The 17,906-nt window shown below is 42.2% G+C and overlaps 1 non-coding gene across 1 annotated transcript; it reads right to left on the minus strand.

Moving 5' to 3' along the window:
* Positions 1-15,356: 15,356 nt before the first annotated feature.
* Positions 15,357-15,464, minus strand: LOC130971796 (small nucleolar RNA R71). Its single transcript, XR_009083005.1, has one exon. It is a non-coding gene; the product is annotated as a small nucleolar RNA R71 (small nucleolar RNA).
* Between the last annotated feature and the right edge of the window lie 2,442 nt (positions 15,465-17,906).

The following is a 17,906-nucleotide window of genomic DNA, read 5'->3' on the forward strand; positions in this document are numbered from 1 at the left end:
AAAATTACAATAAGATGCACTAATAAGTGGGAGGAGTAGTATTTTTTTTAGTGGGACAATTATCTTGAAAGGACAACGAAACAAAAAATATCCAATTCAATCCCTGATATTTTTTTAGAATCGATTAGTTTCTGTACTAAAAAAAATAACATTGACTTTTTTTTAGCACATGAACTAATTTGTCCCATAAAAATAAAGCTCAGGAGTCGAGTTGGTATTTTTTTTGTCAAGAGCCTCGTTGTTTTTTGAAATAATTGTCAGGGATTGTTTTGAGTTTTTCTTTCTTTTTTTAAGTTAGGAATGGAATTCCGTCACCTCTAAATGAATATGAAACTATTATATTATTTGAACTATAATTTGTTGGTAAATAGGAGTAGTAGTATATTCAATTTTTAAATTATTAGTTAAATTAATAGATTTAATTATAATTAAATAATTATATAAAATTTTATTTAATTTTTTATAATAAGTGTTTTTAAATTTTTGAGTTAAATTAATTATTATTTTAAAATTTTAATAATTTATTAATTAATTTACATTTATTATATATTTTAAATATTTTTTAAAATATTAAACAATTATAGAAAGAAAAAATATATTATAATTAATAAATAATATTTTTGTCAAAAATATTGATTTTAAAAATGGTGTATAATATAATAATATGATTAATTTGAAAAAAAATATATAAAATTAAAAAATTAGATAAACATGAAACAAGTTAATAGAAAGAGGTAAATACCAAATCGGTACCCAAAAATTTTTGACGCTGATAAAATGGTACCTGACTTTTGCTATTAACAAAATGGTCTCTAAAAGATTTTAAAATTTGACAAGCGTGTCCCTGAATTCGTCGGAGCAAATCTCTGGCAAGCACAGTGCTGACATGGCCACCGTATTTTAGTGACCTAGCAAACTACCCCTAAAAACCCTAATCCCTCCCCAACGCATACTTGACAAACCCCATTTTGAGGGTTCATTTTGTGCTGATTTCAGGGGTTTTATCAATGATTCCACACACTTTCTATATGAAAATACAAGATTTTGCATTCCTTTCCTAGTTTTGCCCCATGAATGAAAACATGCTTAATTTGCACTAAAATAGATACATTTCTAATCTTTTCTTGATGCCATTCGATGCCGTGACTTGTGTGTTAAGTGGTTCCATAATATAGGGCAGGGATGGACCGGAAGAGAGAAGGAGGATGGGAGCAAAGGAAGGGAGCAAGAGAATTAAGCCTTGGAAATCTTGGCATGGGCGCGTGCGCACACTTGGCGCGTCCGCGTGGATAGACCAACTTGAAGCCGAAGCCAAAAGCCAAGCCACGAGCCGGCTTGAGTAGCGGCTAAGCCATGATCTTCATGGGCGCGCGCGCGCGTACATCACGCCTCCGCGCGCATTACAAGACGCCTCGGTGGCGCGCGCGCATACCTTGCGCGTGCGCGCCGATTTGCGAATATGATTTTTTAAGAAGTCACGTGACTTAGACGTGGAGGCAGTTAAGAACTGCCTTGGCGGGAAAAGTTTAAGAAGACCAAAGGAGCAAGGGTTAAGGACACTTAGTTCATTTTTTAGATTTGAGATATTTTGGGGGATAGTTAGTTACACTTTTGGAGGAGGAGAGAGAGATTCCAAGCTTTTCATTAGGGTTCATCTTCATCCAATTTCTGAATTTTCAATCACTTTTTGGTGAGATCCATTACAATTCTCACTCCATTTTGTTCATGTCATAGATTTTCTTCTCCAATTTCAAGTAGTAGCTGTAATTGATCAATTCTCATAGATCTAGAATTCAACTTTGTAATTTTGGATTTCATCAATAATTTGAGAATTTGATTTTCATTGTTACTCTTTGATACTTGTTGTTAGATCCTTGTGTTGCAATACTTTTAATTCTACTTTTCTTCTCATTTTACTATGAATTTCTTTCTTGCTCATCACATGTTTGATAAAATGTCAACTCTAGTTATGGAGTAGAAATATCTCACTTGGCATAGGGTTGGGTCATTAGAAGAAGTTGAATAGTTGAGTCAATTGTTGATTTGAAATTAGGGATTGCTAATTGACTTGGAGTGCACCAAAGCTAGATTCCCATAAGGTGAAGCTAGGACTTGTGACTCAAGTTGATTATCTTCATTTGACTTTTCTCTATATCTAGGGGATAACTAAATGAGGCAAGGCCTAATTGTTGTCATCATTGAATAAACTATAAGGATAGAAATTCTAATGCCAACCCTAAGCCAAGTCTTTTAATGATTGCTTGTTTGTTTCATATTACCTTGCTAAAACATTCAAAGAATCCCAACAAAGCTTTCTAAACAATAAGATGCACACTTTAGTGATTCCAAGGGAGGACGACTCGGGAGACTTATACTCTCGGATATAGATTGTAGGATTGTTTGGTACGAAATTTAAGTGTCGATTAGACTATACTCACGATCATATTCATTCTAATTCGGCATGCAAATTTTCGTTTATCAAAATGGCGCCGTTGCCGGGGAATTTGCTTAGTGTGCCATGTTATTGTTTGGAATAAGTAGTGTACATAGCTACATCTCATTGTAAATTGTTCAAGTGACTAACCTATCATCGTTACCATGAATTTCATTTCCCCTTCACTGCATGACGCGTTCACAATCGAATCCGAGCTTAGTCCCTTTTGATCCGGAAATAGAACGAACTTTGTTTCATATTAGACAAGCTCGGAGGCGACTAAAGTTTGGGAAAGGTGAAGAGGTTTTCACCACCTCAACCACCCTACTAAAAGTGAACATTGAACCGTCACTTGAGGAAGGCATTAGTCATACTTCCATCAATCTCACTAACAACTTTTCTTTTGTTTTAGGTACTAATACCATGGATGCTTCGAGGAGAGTTACCATCAAGGAAGCGGGCGCACCGGATTATGTCCTTCAACCCCTTCATGTAACTCACCCCAACTTGAATGCAAACTTTGAATTGAAGACCGCTTTGATCAACCTCCTACCTAAGTTTCACGGACTTCCTGCACAAGACCCTATTCGACATCTCAAGGACTTCCATCGCATATGCTCAACTACTAGACGGGAAGGGTCCGATGAAGTTGCTATATGGTTGTTTGCTTTCCCTTTCTCTCTTGAGGACAAGGCTAAAGAATGGTTCTACACCCTCTCTAGTGAAGTCACCTCCGATTAGGACCTACTTAGAAGAGGATTCTTGGATAAATTCTTGCCCCAGGAAAAGATGGATAGGCTGAGGAAGGAAATGTCTTGTATTGTGCAAGGTGAGACGGAACCACTCTACGAGTATTGGGAACGGTTTCGCAAACTACTAGACGCATGCCCTAATTACATGATCGACACTCAAGTATTGCTTGGATACATATGTCAAGGGATGCGAGAGCAAGATAGAACCCTCTTGGACACTTCTAGCAATGGTTCTTTGTCCAAATATAAAACCGCGGAGGAGGCATGGCAACTTATCATTGACTTAGCCGAATCCAATCAACATATGAGGCAAAGAGTCAACCGCCCAAGGACCGTGAACGAGGTATCAACTAGTAGTGAAACCACCGCTCTAACTCAATCCTTGAATGAGATGACATCCATCTTGAGGCAACTCCAATTGAACTAACAACAACCACAACAACCTCAATCATATCAACAACACCCTCCACCACCTCAACAACACAATCAACAATTGGTCCCTCAAAAAGTATGTGGCATTTGCTCTTGCTACACTCATTACACGGATGAGTGCCCAAGCCTTCAAGAAGATAACACCTTGGCGGCTACCCATAATTTCTATGACCGCCCCAATCAAGGGTACTACCAAGGCGGTAATCCTAACCAAGGGCATCCTTATCAAGGAGGAGGATACAACCAAGGAAGTGGACACAATAATCAAAATTGGAGGGACAATCATCAACAAGGGAATAGGGACAACAACAACAATGGAGGAGGTCAAAGATGGAGCAACAACTCACAAAATTTCTCACAAAACCGACCATACAACTCACAAAATCAACCATACAACCAACAAAACCCACAAAGAAACTACCAAACATATCAACCACCACATCAAAGACCACCACCCAACCAATCACAAACTCCTCAACTCACATATGCAACCACCCCCTCCAACCAAAACAAAACACTCCGGACCATTATCCAAGGCCAAAAGGAACTACAAAACACACTTGCTTCCGGCCTCACCGGCCTCACCTCTACACTACAAGCTCTTCTTGCACGCATGGATACACCATCAACTCCCACTCCTCAACCCCCAATCCAAAGTGTCATTCCCTCTCAACCTCAACCAAATCCAAAGGGGGGCATCAATGCCATCACCCTTAAATCCGGAACACAACTAAAAGAGAAGGAAGCAAAGGACTCAAATCCTATCACAACCGCCCAAGAGGAGGAGAGAATAGATATAGAAGAGGTAGTGGAAGAGGAGACACCACCAGTCATAGTTGAGGATGAAGCCCAACCAACAAGGGAGACAACCAAGGCCAAAAGAACCTTGGAAGAAGAAATTGCTCAACCACTTCCATTTCCAACACTTGCAAAGAAAGCTAAAAAGCGCATAGAACTCGACCCCAAAATGGTAGAAATGTTCAAGAAAGTTGAGGTAACCATCCCCCTCTTTGATGCTATCCATCAAGTTCCTAGATATGCCAAATTCCTCAAAGATCTATGCATAAACAAGGATAGAATTCTTGACTTGGAAACCATCCCATTGGGGAGTTCTATTTCCGCTTTAATGGGAACATTGCCCGAGAAGTGCGATGATCCGGGCCCTTGTATGGTCACTTGTACCGTCAATGAAGTTCAATTTAGAGATTGTATGTGTGACCTCGGAGCATGTGTTAGCATCATGCCGCTCTCCGTCTACCGGGTATTGAAGTTGCCACCACTAAAAAGGTCGACGGCAAGATTTGTCCTAGCGGATAAAAGCATAATAACCGTAGCGGGTGTTGCGGAAGATGTATTGGTGAATATAAAAGGGTTGGTGTTTCCGATTGACTTCTATGTCCTTGAAATGCCATCAAGCGAAACCGAGAGAGCATCATCTATCCTACTTGGAAGGCCATTATTGAGAACTTCTAGATTTAAGCTTGATGCTTACTTGGGGAACTACTCATTTGAAATAGATGGGAGAATTGTAAGCTTTAGCCTAGAAGAAGCAATGAAGCATCCACCGGAGAATCACTCTCTATTTCGGTGTGACCCAATTGATAACATAGTGGCCGAAGTGCATCTTGCAAGGTTAGATGAGAAGTACATGGTTGAAGAAGCAAATGAAAGTTCAAGCGAACTAAACACCACACATCATACAAACCATCCGGAAACTCAAACTTCAAAGAATGACAAAAAGATTGAATTGAAGCCACTACCACCTCACTTAAGGTATTCATACCTTGATGAAGCCCAAAAGCTCCCCGTGATAATTGCACAAGAGTTAACTCCTCAACAAGAAGAAAAATTGCTAAATGTATTGAGGAAAAACAAAAGGGCAATTGGGTGGAGTTTGGCGGATCTAGTGGGAATAAGCCCCCAAGTATGCGAGCACCGCATATTTCTTGAAGAAGGAGCAAGACCGGTCCGACAACCTCAAAGGAGACTTAATCCAACCATTCTTGAGGTAGTAAAGAAAGAAGTCACTAAGCTACTTGAAGCGGACATCATCTATCCTATCTCGGATAGCGAATGGGTAAGCCCAGTCCAAGTAGTACCAAAGAAGTCCGGAGTGACAACAATCAAAAATGAAAGTGGTGAACTTATAGCAACGAGAGTGCAAAATTCTTGGAGAGTATGCATAGACTACCGAAGATTGAATGCGGCCACAAGAAAAGATCACTTTCCACTACCATTTATTGATCAAATGCTTGATCGATTAGCCGGTAAATCATATTATTGTTTTCTTGATGGCTACTCCGGATACTTCCAAATTCATATTGCTCTAGAGGACCAAGAAAAAACCACATTTACTTGCCCCTTTGGAACGTATGCTTACAAGCGTATGCCGTTTGGCCTATGCAATGCACCGGCAACGTTTCAAAGATGCATGATGAGCCTATTTGTGGACTTTCTAGAGCAATCGATGGAAGTTTTCATGGATGACTTTAGTGTGTACGGTGATTCATTTGACCATTGCTTGGGTAACCTTGAAAAAGTCTTAGAGAGATGCACCAAAACAAACCTTGTCTTAAATTTTGAAAAATGTCATTTCATGGTCAAACAAGGTATTGTTTTGGGACACATAGTATCAAAAGAAGGCATCTCCGTAGACCCGGCAAAAATAAATGTCATATCTAGTTTACCTTACCCCTCCTCCGAGAGGGAAGTCCGGTCTTTTCTTGGACATGCAAGATTCTACCGGAGATTCATCAAAGACTTTAGCAAGGTGGCCTTACCTCTATCTCGATTACTACAAAAAGACACCGGATTTGAGCTGAGCAAGGAATGTATGGAAGCATATGACAAACTTAAAGTAGCATTGACACAAGCTCCTATAGTGCGAGGACCAAATTGGACCCAACCATTTGAAATCATGTGTGATGCTTCGAATTATGCGATAGGAGCCGCGTTAGCACAACGCGAGGGTAAGATTCCCTATGTCATAGCTTATGCTTCCAAAACATTAGACGGAGCCCAATCCAACTACACTACTACCGAAAAGGAACTCCTAGCTATTGTTTTTGCTTTGGACAAGTTTCGAGCCTATCTTCTTGGTTCCAAGGTTGTAGTGTACTCGGATCACGCGGCACTAAAGTACTTGTTGGCCAAAAAGGAATCAAAACCGAGATTAATTCGTTGGGTGCTTTTGTTACAAGAATTTGACTTGGAGATCAAAGATAGGAGCGGTTCCCAAAACCTAGTGGCGGACCATTTAAGTCGCCTCGAACACACAAAAGGCGACACCACTCCTATCAATGACTCTTTCCCTTTAGATACCTTACACGCAATCTCGGAAGTGGTTCCTTGGTATGCCCCAATAGCAAACTATTTGGTTTCACGCACTCTCCCTCCCAATCTCAACAAACACAAAAAGGATAAGCTGAAAAGCGAATCCAAATACTATATTTGGGATGATCCCTATTTGTGGAGGTGTGGAGCAGACCAAATAGTGCGACGATGCATACCTCAAACCGAATTCCAAGCAATCTTGGACGCTTGCCATGCTTCCGAAGGAGGTGGTCACTACGGGCCCCAGAGAACGGCAAGAAAGGTCCTTGATTGCGGATTTTGGTGGCCAACTCTTCTCAAAGATGCTTCTCTCTATTGCAAATCCTGTCCCCAATGCATTAGGTTTGGAGATATTTCCAAGAAGGACGAAATTTCCCAACAAAATATGCTTTTTTGTGAAATTTTTGACGTATGGGGAATCGACTTCATGGGACCATTTCCAAATTCCAATGGCTTTCTCTACATCTTATTAGCCGTCGATTATGTGTCAAAATGGGTGGAGGCAATCCCCACCCGAACGGATGACGCTAATGTTGTGTATTCTTTTGTGAGGAACAATATCATTTGTCGCTTTGGCGCCCCAAGAGCAATCATAAGTGACCAAGGATCCCACTTTTGCAACAAAAAAATGGACGGCCTCATGAAAAAATATGGCATCATCCACAAAGTCGCCACGGCTTACCACCCTCAGACAAACGGCCAAGCCGAAGTTTCTAACCGGGAAATCAAACATGTGTTAGAAAGGATTGTGAAGCCGAATAGGAAAGATTGGAGCACTAAACTCTCCGATGCACTGTGGGCCAATCGAACGGCTTACAAAACACCTATTGGCATGAGCCCCTTCCGGCTTGTATATGGTAAAGCATGTCACTTACCGGTAGAGATTGAACACAAAGCTTATTGGGCCGTAAAGGAATGTAATATGAGTTTGGGTGGGGCCGGAGTAGAGAGAAAGCTTCAATTGGTGGAATTGGAATGTTTGAGATTAGAAGCTTACGACAACTCTAGACTTTATAAGGAAAAATTGAAAGCCATCCATGACAAGAACATTAGGAGAAGAGAATTCCGACCCAGTGAACTAGTCCTTCTCTACAATTCAAGGTTGAGATTACTACCCGGAAAGCTTAGATCAAGGTGGGATGGACCCTACCAAGTGGAGAAAGTAGAACCTTATGGGGTCTACCATTTGCGCCACCCATCAAGCCCGGACATCTTTAAGGTAAACGGGCACCGTCTCAAATTGTATCATGGTGAGCAAAGAAAGAACTCCAAGGAATTTGAAGTGTTCCTCTTGAGGGATACAACTCTTGAACAAGTACTTTGAGCTACTGAAAGTCCAACTTAAGGACGTTAAACAAAAGTGCTAGGTGGGAGACACCCCACCATGGTAAGATCTTCCTTTGTACATAGCCACTAGACTTCATGTTTGTTAGCTAGATTTCAATTTCAATTCTCCTTCATTTGTGAATCCATTGATAGTTTATCAAGTAAAATGCCCTGCTAGAGTATTTAAGTGGCTGTATGGGGGGGTTGAAATGTCATAGGTGATGCAAACACATGCAAATTTAGAAAAAGGTACCCCTCTGCGCGTGCGCGCACCTGGCGCGGACGCGCCCTTCAGGCATGCGACGATCATCTACGCGGACGCGTACCGTGCGCGGACGCGTGGATTGCGAAAAAACAGCCCTCCATACATTTACCCAAGAGTTGCGCCCCCACCATGCCAGGACTATGCCTGAAGCACAGGAAACTCGCGCGCGCGCGCACATGGCGCGTACGCGCACCTAGGCGAGATCTGCTGATCAATGCGCAAGCGTACTGTGCGCGTCCGCGCCGATCGCCTTGTTGCACTCCTGGTACATATTCCAGAGAGTTAAGCCACTCTCAGGCCCGTACTAAGCCACCGGCCCAGCACCTCTGCCGCGTGCGCGCACCTGGCGCGCACGCGTCCATCCACTGCGAGCACAAAATGCGCGCGCGCGCCTTAGCCGCGCACGTGCCCATTGATTCTGCACTCCCCTCTGGGCCACTTCACAGAGAGTTGGGCCCATCCCAGGCCCTTCTCATGCCTGGGGCATAACCGCGTTGACGCGTACGCGCACCGTGCGCGCGCGCGCCAACAGCCCTGAAGCCAACCTTTGGTACTGTGTCCAGAGAGTTAGGCCTCCTCTGTGCCCTCCCTGTGCTGCCAGCCCAAGCGCATGGGCGCGCACGCGCAACATGCGCGCGCGCACCCATTCCACCCCGCTTCCCTGCGCGAGCGCGCACCGTGCGCACGCGCGCGGGTAATCGACGCCAACCTTAGAAGGGCACACTTACCCATTCATTCTCATTCCACTTTTCCTGCCCCCTCTCATCCCTTCCACTACCCATTCAACCACCTCCATTTCTTCTTCTCCACCACCCTCTACCACCTACCTCCGGTGGCCCCACTTTAACATTCCACTCTCCATCACTCCACTCTACAACTTCTTCTTCCATATCTTTTTCAACTCTCAAGGTACTTCACTAAGCTACCCTCTTACTCTGCCTATCTCTTCTGATTCTTAATCATTTAGTTCCCTTTTCTCTTAGGTAGCTCCTCCTTTTTTTTTAAGTTACTTCCTTAATTTCATTTGGTTCTTATTTTTTCTTTCTTTCTTTCTTTAACTCTTCATTGGCATTTGGGTCTCAACTTCTTTTGCATTAGTAAATGAGATGTGTTGCTTGCTTTTCTTACAATCACTGTGCACTGTAGTCGTTAATAATGGTTTGGGGAATGTTACATTGCTCTCAATTTCACATACTCACATACTAGTAAGAGGATGCACGCCAAGTGTTCGACGAAAGGCATACTTGAGTTTTGGGCTCATTGTGACTAACTTGCCTCTCAACCAATCACTTTTGGGTGCATCCCCACTTTCCCCAATCCATTCACTCATATTTTCTTAACTTGCTTTCCATTCGTGGTCCTTAAGGGTATGTGCTTCTCATGCTTCTTACTTGCATGCTTAAACTACCCTTGCACCACATGAAAATGATTTGCCTTGCTCTTCACATGTTATCCTAGTTACATGTTGCAGCTGTCATGTAACAATGATACCCATATTCTATGGCATAACTTTTCATTGCATGATTTCATTTACTTCCACTTCTTTGGGTTTGATGTTTTCCCTTTCTTTGCTTTACAGGATGGTCATCAAAAAGAACAAAGGGAAAGCCCCCAAGAAGCCAGCCTCCAATAAAGTGCACCAAGAACTAACGGCCATGCCCCTCTTAAAGAAGACTAAGGGCCCCGTTGATGTTCTAGAGAAGGACAACCCCCCTAAGGATTCAAACAAGTTTCCCAACCGTTACTGCGAACTTGTTTACTCAAGAATGATTGAAAGGAATTATCATCCGGAGCCCCTCCTAGTCCTACCGGCTCACTTCAATCCGATTGTGATGCCACACATTGACCGGAGGCAATGGAGGTTCCTCTTGAGGCAACCAAAGGAGGCCAATCTCTCATGGGTGGTGGAATTCTACTCCAACTACCACTCACCCCTTCTCACCTCAATATTTGTACGCCGAAAGCAAGTGTCAGTCACAGTGGAAACCATCAGAGAAGTTCTTGGGATTGGACCGTTGACAGATGGGTGTGATGCCTACCAAGAAGCCTTAGCTACATGCGATGACCGTGCATTCGATTGGAGCGCGATCCTCCGCGTCATTGCTTTACCCGACGCATATTGGATTCGGGGGACCATAAAGCAAAGACCAAAGGGTTTAGATGTCCGCCACCTCACTCAAGAAGCCACGGCATGGGACCAAATTCTAGCTCACTACATGCTCCCAAGCACACATGGGTCATCCATTACGGCCGAGCTTGCCTTATTGATATGGTGCATCTTAACTGATAAACCGGTCGACATTTCGCATGCCATTCACCAATCCATGGGGTGCATTCACACCAAGGGAAATATGTCGTTCCCCGCTTTCGTGTCCGACTTAGTTGCCAAGGCCGGCATCAACCGAGAGGCTAAGGACAGGAGAACCTCTATTCCGGTCGAGGGCGATGTTATTCCGACCAAGAGGTGCCTCAAACCTCTGGAAATCACCAAGGACTTTGGATTACCCTCACCTACTTGCAACACTACCATATCATCTACACCACAAAAATCAGCCACCCAACGCCTTGAAGAACTTCACAAGAAATTGGATCGTTATGAGAGGCGTAACCAGCGCCGATATGCTCATGTGAAGAAACTTCTAAGCATAGTCACCCCACCTATGGAGGAACCCGATATCTCCACATCCACCGCAACTTCAAGCGGAGATAGCGATGACATTGGAGATGAGGGACACTCGGGACACAACCACCCATTGCGCCTAACCTATAGCACGGAGGACCGTTGATGAGCGGATAATTTGTATACTTTTTGGCATTGTTTTTAGTATGTTTTTGATATGATATAGTTAGTTTTTAGTATATTTTTATTAGTTTTTAATTAAAATTCACTTTTCTGGACTTTACTATGAGTTTGTGTGTTTTTCTGTGATTTCAGGTATTTTCTGGCTGAAATTGAGGGACCTGAGCAAAAATCTGATTCTGAGACCAAAAAGGACTGCAGATGCTGTTGGATTCTGACCTCCCTACATTCGAAGCGGATTTTCTGGAGCTACAGAAGCCCAATTGTCGCGCTCTCAACGGCGTTGGAAAGTAGACATCCTGGGCTTTCCAGCAATATATAATAGTCCATACTTTGCCCAAGATTTGATGGCCCAAACCGGCGTTCAAAGTCACCTCAAGGAATCCCAGCGTTAAACGCTGGAACTGGCACCCAAATGGGAGTTAAACGCCCAAACTGGCACCAAAGCTGGCGTTTAACTCCAAGAAGAGTCTCTACACGAAATTGCTTCATTGCTCAGCCCAAGCACACACCAAGTGGGCCCGGAAGAGGATTTTTATGTCATTTACTCATTTCTGTACACCCTAGGCTACTAGTTTCTTATAAGTAGGACCTTTTACTATTGTATAGAAATCTTTTGATCACTTTTAGATCTCTAGATCATCTTTGGACATTTTAGTTCTTAGATCATTGGGAGGCTGGCCATTCGGCCATGCCTAGACCTTATGCTTATGTATTTTCAACGGTGGAGTTTCTACACACCATAGATTAAGGTGTGGAGCTCTGCTGTACCTCGAGTATTAATGCAATTACTATTGTTCTTTCATTCAAATTCCGCTTGTTCTTTATCCAAGATATCACTTGTTCTTCAACATGATGAAGGTGATGATTGACGCCCATCACCATTCTCACTCATGAACAAAGTGACTGACAACCACTCTTGTTCTACAAGCATCTGAGGCTTAGTGAATATCTCTTGGATTCCTGATTGCACGATGCATGGTTGACCGCCTGACAACCGAGTGCTCGCCTGACAAACGAGCCAACCATTCCGTGAGATCAGAGTCTTCGTGGTATAGGCAAGAACTGATGGCAGCATTCAAGAGAATCCGGAAGGTCTAACCTTGTCTGTGGTATTCTGAGTAGGATTCAATGATTGAATGACTGTGACGTGCTTCAAACCTGTAACCTACTGGGCGTTAGTGACAGACACAAAAGAGTTATTCTATTCCGGTAGGGGAGGGAACCACACCGGTGATTGGCAGCACTGTGACAGAGTGTGTGCATTAGCTTTCACTGCGAGGATGGGAGGTAGCTGCTGACAACAGTGAGACCCTATACGAGCTTGCCATGGAAAGGAGTAAGAAGGGTTGGATGAAGACAGTAGGAAAGCAGAGAGACGGAAGGGAAGGCATCTTCATGCGCTTATCTGAAGTTCCTACCAATGAATTACATAAGTATCACTATCTTTATCTTTTATGTTATTTTCGTTCATCACCATATATATCTGAGTTTGCCTGACTAAGATTTACAAGATGACCATAGCTTGCTTCAATACTAACAATCTCCGTGGGATCGACCCTTACTCACGTAAGGTTTATTACTTGGACGACCCAGTGCACTTGCTGGTTAGTTGTGCGAAGTTGTGTAATGCCATGGTATTGAGCGCACCAAGTTTTTGGAGCCATTACCAGGGATTATGAGAGTTGTGAAAAAGTATAGTTCACAATTTCGCGCACCAAGTTTTTGGCGCCGTTGCTGGGGATTGTTCTAGTTTTGAGCAAGCCTTTGGTAACATCAGTGCCAAGATCCGGCAACAACATCAATTTTTTTGGTGTTATTGCCCGGGATTGTTTAGGCTGGACAACTGACGGTTCATCTTGTTGCTTAGATTAGGTATTTTTTTCGAAATTCTTGAAGATGAATTCTAGAGTTTCATGATGATTTGTTGAAATCTGGCTGGCTGAGAAGCCATGTCTAATCTGATTGGACCGAGGTTTCAACTTATCACCACAAGAGCTTGTTGATTTCGTATCAATCTTGCTTTTGGAGCAGTGATTTGCTAAGGCTTGGCTGACCTTTGGTCATGTCTAGTGTTTTGGACCGAAGCTTTTTTTGGAAGCTTGGCTGGCTGTGAAGCCATGTCTAATTCCTGGACCGGAGTCTTAGACTAGCATTGCACTGATTCCTGGAATTCTCATTAAGAATTTTGATACCTTCTTTTTCTACTTAATTTTCGAAAAACACAAAAAAATTAAAAAATTAAAAAATCATAAAATTCAAAAATATTTCTTGTTTGAGTCTAGTGTCTCATCCTAAGTTTGGTGTCAATTGCATGCATTCATATGTCTTAGTGATCTTCAAGATGTTCTTGATGATTCACTTGCTCTGATCTTTGAATTCTATTGACTTGAGTATTTTGTGTGTCTCATATGCATTTTCAGTTCATTAGTGTCAGTAGTATACAAACTGCTAAGTTTGGTGTCTTGCATGCATTGTTATTTGATTCTTGTTGCATTTTAATTATTAAAAATCCAAAAATATTTTTAATTTGTGTCTTTTCAAGTCAATGATACAAGGGATTGAAGATTCAGAACACACTGCAGAGGAATTATACAGAAAAAGCTGAGCATTCAAAAATGCCCAGTGAAGAAGGCAGACTGGCGTTTAAACGCCAGCTAGGGCACCTGGTTGGGCGTTTAACGCCCAAAAAGGTAGCATTTTGGGCGTTAAACGCCAGAATGTATACCATTCTGGGCGTTTAACGCCAGGATGGTGCTAGGGGGAAGATTTTGTTTTCAAATCAATTTTTTTTCAAGTTTTCAAAGTTTTTCAAAATCAAATCTTTTTCAAATCATATCTTTTCAATCAAATGGTTTCAAAATCAATTTCCTTCCTTTTTCAAAGATACTTCCTAACAATTAATGATTTGATTGAACATCTCAAATTTGTTACCTTTTCTGTTGAGAAAGGTTTAATGTTTGAATCATATCTTTTCTTGTTAGGCAAGTCACTAATTTTCAAAATCAAATCTTTTAAAATTATTTTCAAATCATATCTTTTAAAATGGTTTTCAAATCATATCTTCTCAATCACATCTTTCTAAGACCATAACCTTTCAATCATATTTTTTTATCATATCTTTTTCAAATTAGTTTTCAATCAAATTCTTTTTAGTTTCTAATTTCAAAATCTTTTTCAAAAATCACTTGATTTCTCGTCCACTTTCAATTTTCGAAAATTATCAATCAAATTTTCAAAATGTTTTCAAAATCTTTTGATTGAATTTTCGAAAATCCTTTTCCCTCCTTCTCACATCCTTCTATTTATGGAGTACCACTCCTTCTAAATGCACGATTCGAACCTTATCTAATTAAAGTTCGAATTCTTCTTCTCCTTCTTCTTTCTATTTCTCTTTTCCTCTAACATTTCAAGGAATCTCTATACTGTGACATAGAGGATTCCACATTTTCTTTTTCTCTTCTCTTTCATATGAGCAGGAGCAGAGACAAAGACATTCTTGTTGAAGCTGATCCTGAACCCGAAAGGACCTTGAAGAGAAAGCTAAGAGAAGCCAAAGCACAACTCTCTTTAGAGGACCTGACCGAATTCTTCAAAGAAGAAGAACCCATGGCAGCCGAAAACAACAACAATGCCAACAATGCAAGGAAGGTGCTGGGTGACTTTACTGCACCTACTCCCGACTTCTATGGGAGAAGCATCTCTATCCCTGCCATTGGAGCAAACAACTTTGAGCTTAAGCCTCAATTAGTTTCTCTAATGCAACAGAATTGCAAGTTCCATGGACTTCCAATGGAAGATCCTCATCAGTTTTTAGCTGAATTCTTGCAAATATGTGACACAGTCAAGACTAATGGGGTTAACCCTGAGGTCTATAGACTGATGCTATTCCCTTTTGCTGTAAGAGACAGAGCTAGAATATGGTTGGATTCTCAACCTAAAGAAAGCCTGGACTCTTGGGAAAAGCTAGTCAATGCCTTCTTGGCAAAGTTCTTTCCACCACAAAGATGGAGTAAGCTTAGAGTGGAAGTCCAAACCTTCAGACAGAAGGATGGAGAATCCCTCTATGAAGCTTGGGAAAGATACAAACAATTAATCAGAAGATGTCCTTCAGACATGCTTTCTGAATGGAGCATCATAGGTATTTTCTATGATGGTCTCTCTGAACTATCTAAGATGTCCTTGGATAGCTCTGCTGGAGGATCTCTTCATCTAAAGAAGACGCCTACAGAAGCTCAAGAATTGATTGAAATGGTTGCAAATAACCAATTCATGTACACTTCTGAAAGGAATCCTGTGAACAATGGGACTAGTCAGAAGAAAGGAGTTCTTGAGATTGACACTCTGAATGCCATATTGGCTCAGAACAAGATATTGACTCAACAAGTCAATTTGATTTCTCAAAGTCTGTCTGGAATGCAAAATGCACCAAACAGTACTAAGGATGCTTCATCTGAGGAAGAAGCTTATGATCCTGAGAACCCTTCCATGGAAGAGGTGAATTACCTAGGAGAACCCTATGGAAATACCTACAATTCTTCATGGAGAAATCACCCAAATCTCTCATGGAAGAATCAAGAGAGACCTCAACAAGGTTTCAATAACAATAATGGTGGAAGAAACAGGTTTAGCAATGGCAAGCCTTTTCCATCATCTTCTCAGCAACAGACAGAGAGTTCTAAACAGAATACTTCTGACTTAGCAACAATGGTCTCTAATCTAATAAAGACCACTCAAAGTTTTATGAATGAAACAAGGTCCTCCATCAGAAATTTGGAAGGACAAGTGGGTCAGCTGAGCAAGAAAGTTACTGAACTCCCTCCTAGTACTCTCCCAAGTAATACAGAAGAAAATCCAAAAGGAGAGTGCAAGGCCATCAACATGGCCGAATATGGAGAGGAAAGAGAGGAAGAAGACGCCACTGAGAAAGACCCCAGTGGGCGTGCACCACTCTCCTCTGAGTTCCTCAATGAGGAACCTTGGGAATCTGAGGCTCAAAATGAGACCATAGAGATTCCATTGGACTTACTTCTGCCATTCATGAGCTCTGATGAGTATTCTTCCTCTGAAGAGGATGAGTATGTTACTGAAGAGCAAGCTGCTAAATACCTTGGAGCAATCATGAAACTAAATGACAAGTTATTTGGAAATGAGACTTGGGAGGATGAACCTCCCTTGCTCACCAAAGAACTGGATGACTTGTCTAGGCAGAAACTGCCTCAAAAGAGGCAGGATCCTGGGAAGTTTTCTATACCTTGTACTATAGGCACCATGACCTTCAAGAAGGCCTTGTGTGACTTAGGGTCAAGTGTGAACCTCATGCCCCTCTCTGTAATGGAGAAATTAGGGATCTTAGAGGTGCAAGCTGCAAGAATCTCATTAGAAATGGCAGACAACTCAAGAAAACAAGCCCATGGACTTGTAGAGGGTGTTCTGGTTAAAGTTGAAGACCAGTACATTCCTACTGATTTCATAGTCCTAGAGACTGGGAAGTGCATGGATGAATCCATCATCCTTGGCAGACCCTTCCTAGCCACAGCAAAGGCTGTGATTGATGTTGACAGAGGAGAGTTAATCATTCAAGTGAATGAAAAATCCTTGGTGTTTAAGGCCCAAGGATATCCCTCTGTCATCATGGAGAGGAAGCATGAAGAGCTCCTCTCAAAACAGAGCCAAACAGAGCCCCCACAGTCAAACTCTAAGTTTGGTGTTGGGAGGCTACAACCAAACTCTAAGTTTGGTGTTGAAACCCCACATTCAAACTCTAAGTTTGGTGTTGGGAGGTTTCAACACGGTTCTGAGCATTTCTGAGGCTCCATGAGAGCCCTCTGTCAAGCTAATGACATTAAAGAAGCGCTTGTTGGGAGGCAACCCAATGTTTTATAATTAATTATTTTCTTTTGTTATTTTCTTTTTTGTAGGTTGATGATCATAAGAAGTCACAAAAACAATGAAAAAAGCAAAAACAGAATGAAAAACAGGAAGAAAAACAGCACACCCTGGAGGAGAAGAAACTGGCGTTCAAACGCCAGTAATGCTAGCTGTTGAGCGTTTAACGCCCAGTCTGGCACCATTCTGGGCGTTTAACGCCAGAAAGGGGCACCAGACTGGCGTTAAACGCCAGTAAAGGGCAAGAACCTGGCGTTAAACGCCAGGAATGGGCACCAGCCCAGCGTTTAACGCCAGTAAAGGGCAAGAACCTGGCGTTAAACGCCAGGAATGGGCACCAGCCCAGCGTTTAACGCCAGAAATGGCTCAAAACGTGATTTTGAGCAACATTTGGTGCAGGGATGACTTTTCCTTGACACTACAGGATCTGTGGACCCCACAGGACCCTACCATCACTCTCTCTCTTCTTCCCCCATTCACCAATCACCTCAACACCTCTTCCCCAAAAACCCCTCACCTATCCAATCCCATCTTTCTCTTCACCACTCACATCCATCCTTCATAAAACCCCACCAACCTCACCCTTCAAATTCAAACCACTTTCCCTCCCAAACCCACCCATAATGGCCGCACCATTCACCCCCTTCTCTCCTATAAATACCCTTCTTCAACTCT

This window comes from Arachis stenosperma, chromosome 3 (genome assembly GCF_014773155.1).
Source record: "Arachis stenosperma cultivar V10309 chromosome 3, arast.V10309.gnm1.PFL2, whole genome shotgun sequence".
In the NCBI taxonomy this organism is placed as follows: Eukaryota; Viridiplantae; Streptophyta; class Magnoliopsida; order Fabales; family Fabaceae; genus Arachis; species Arachis stenosperma.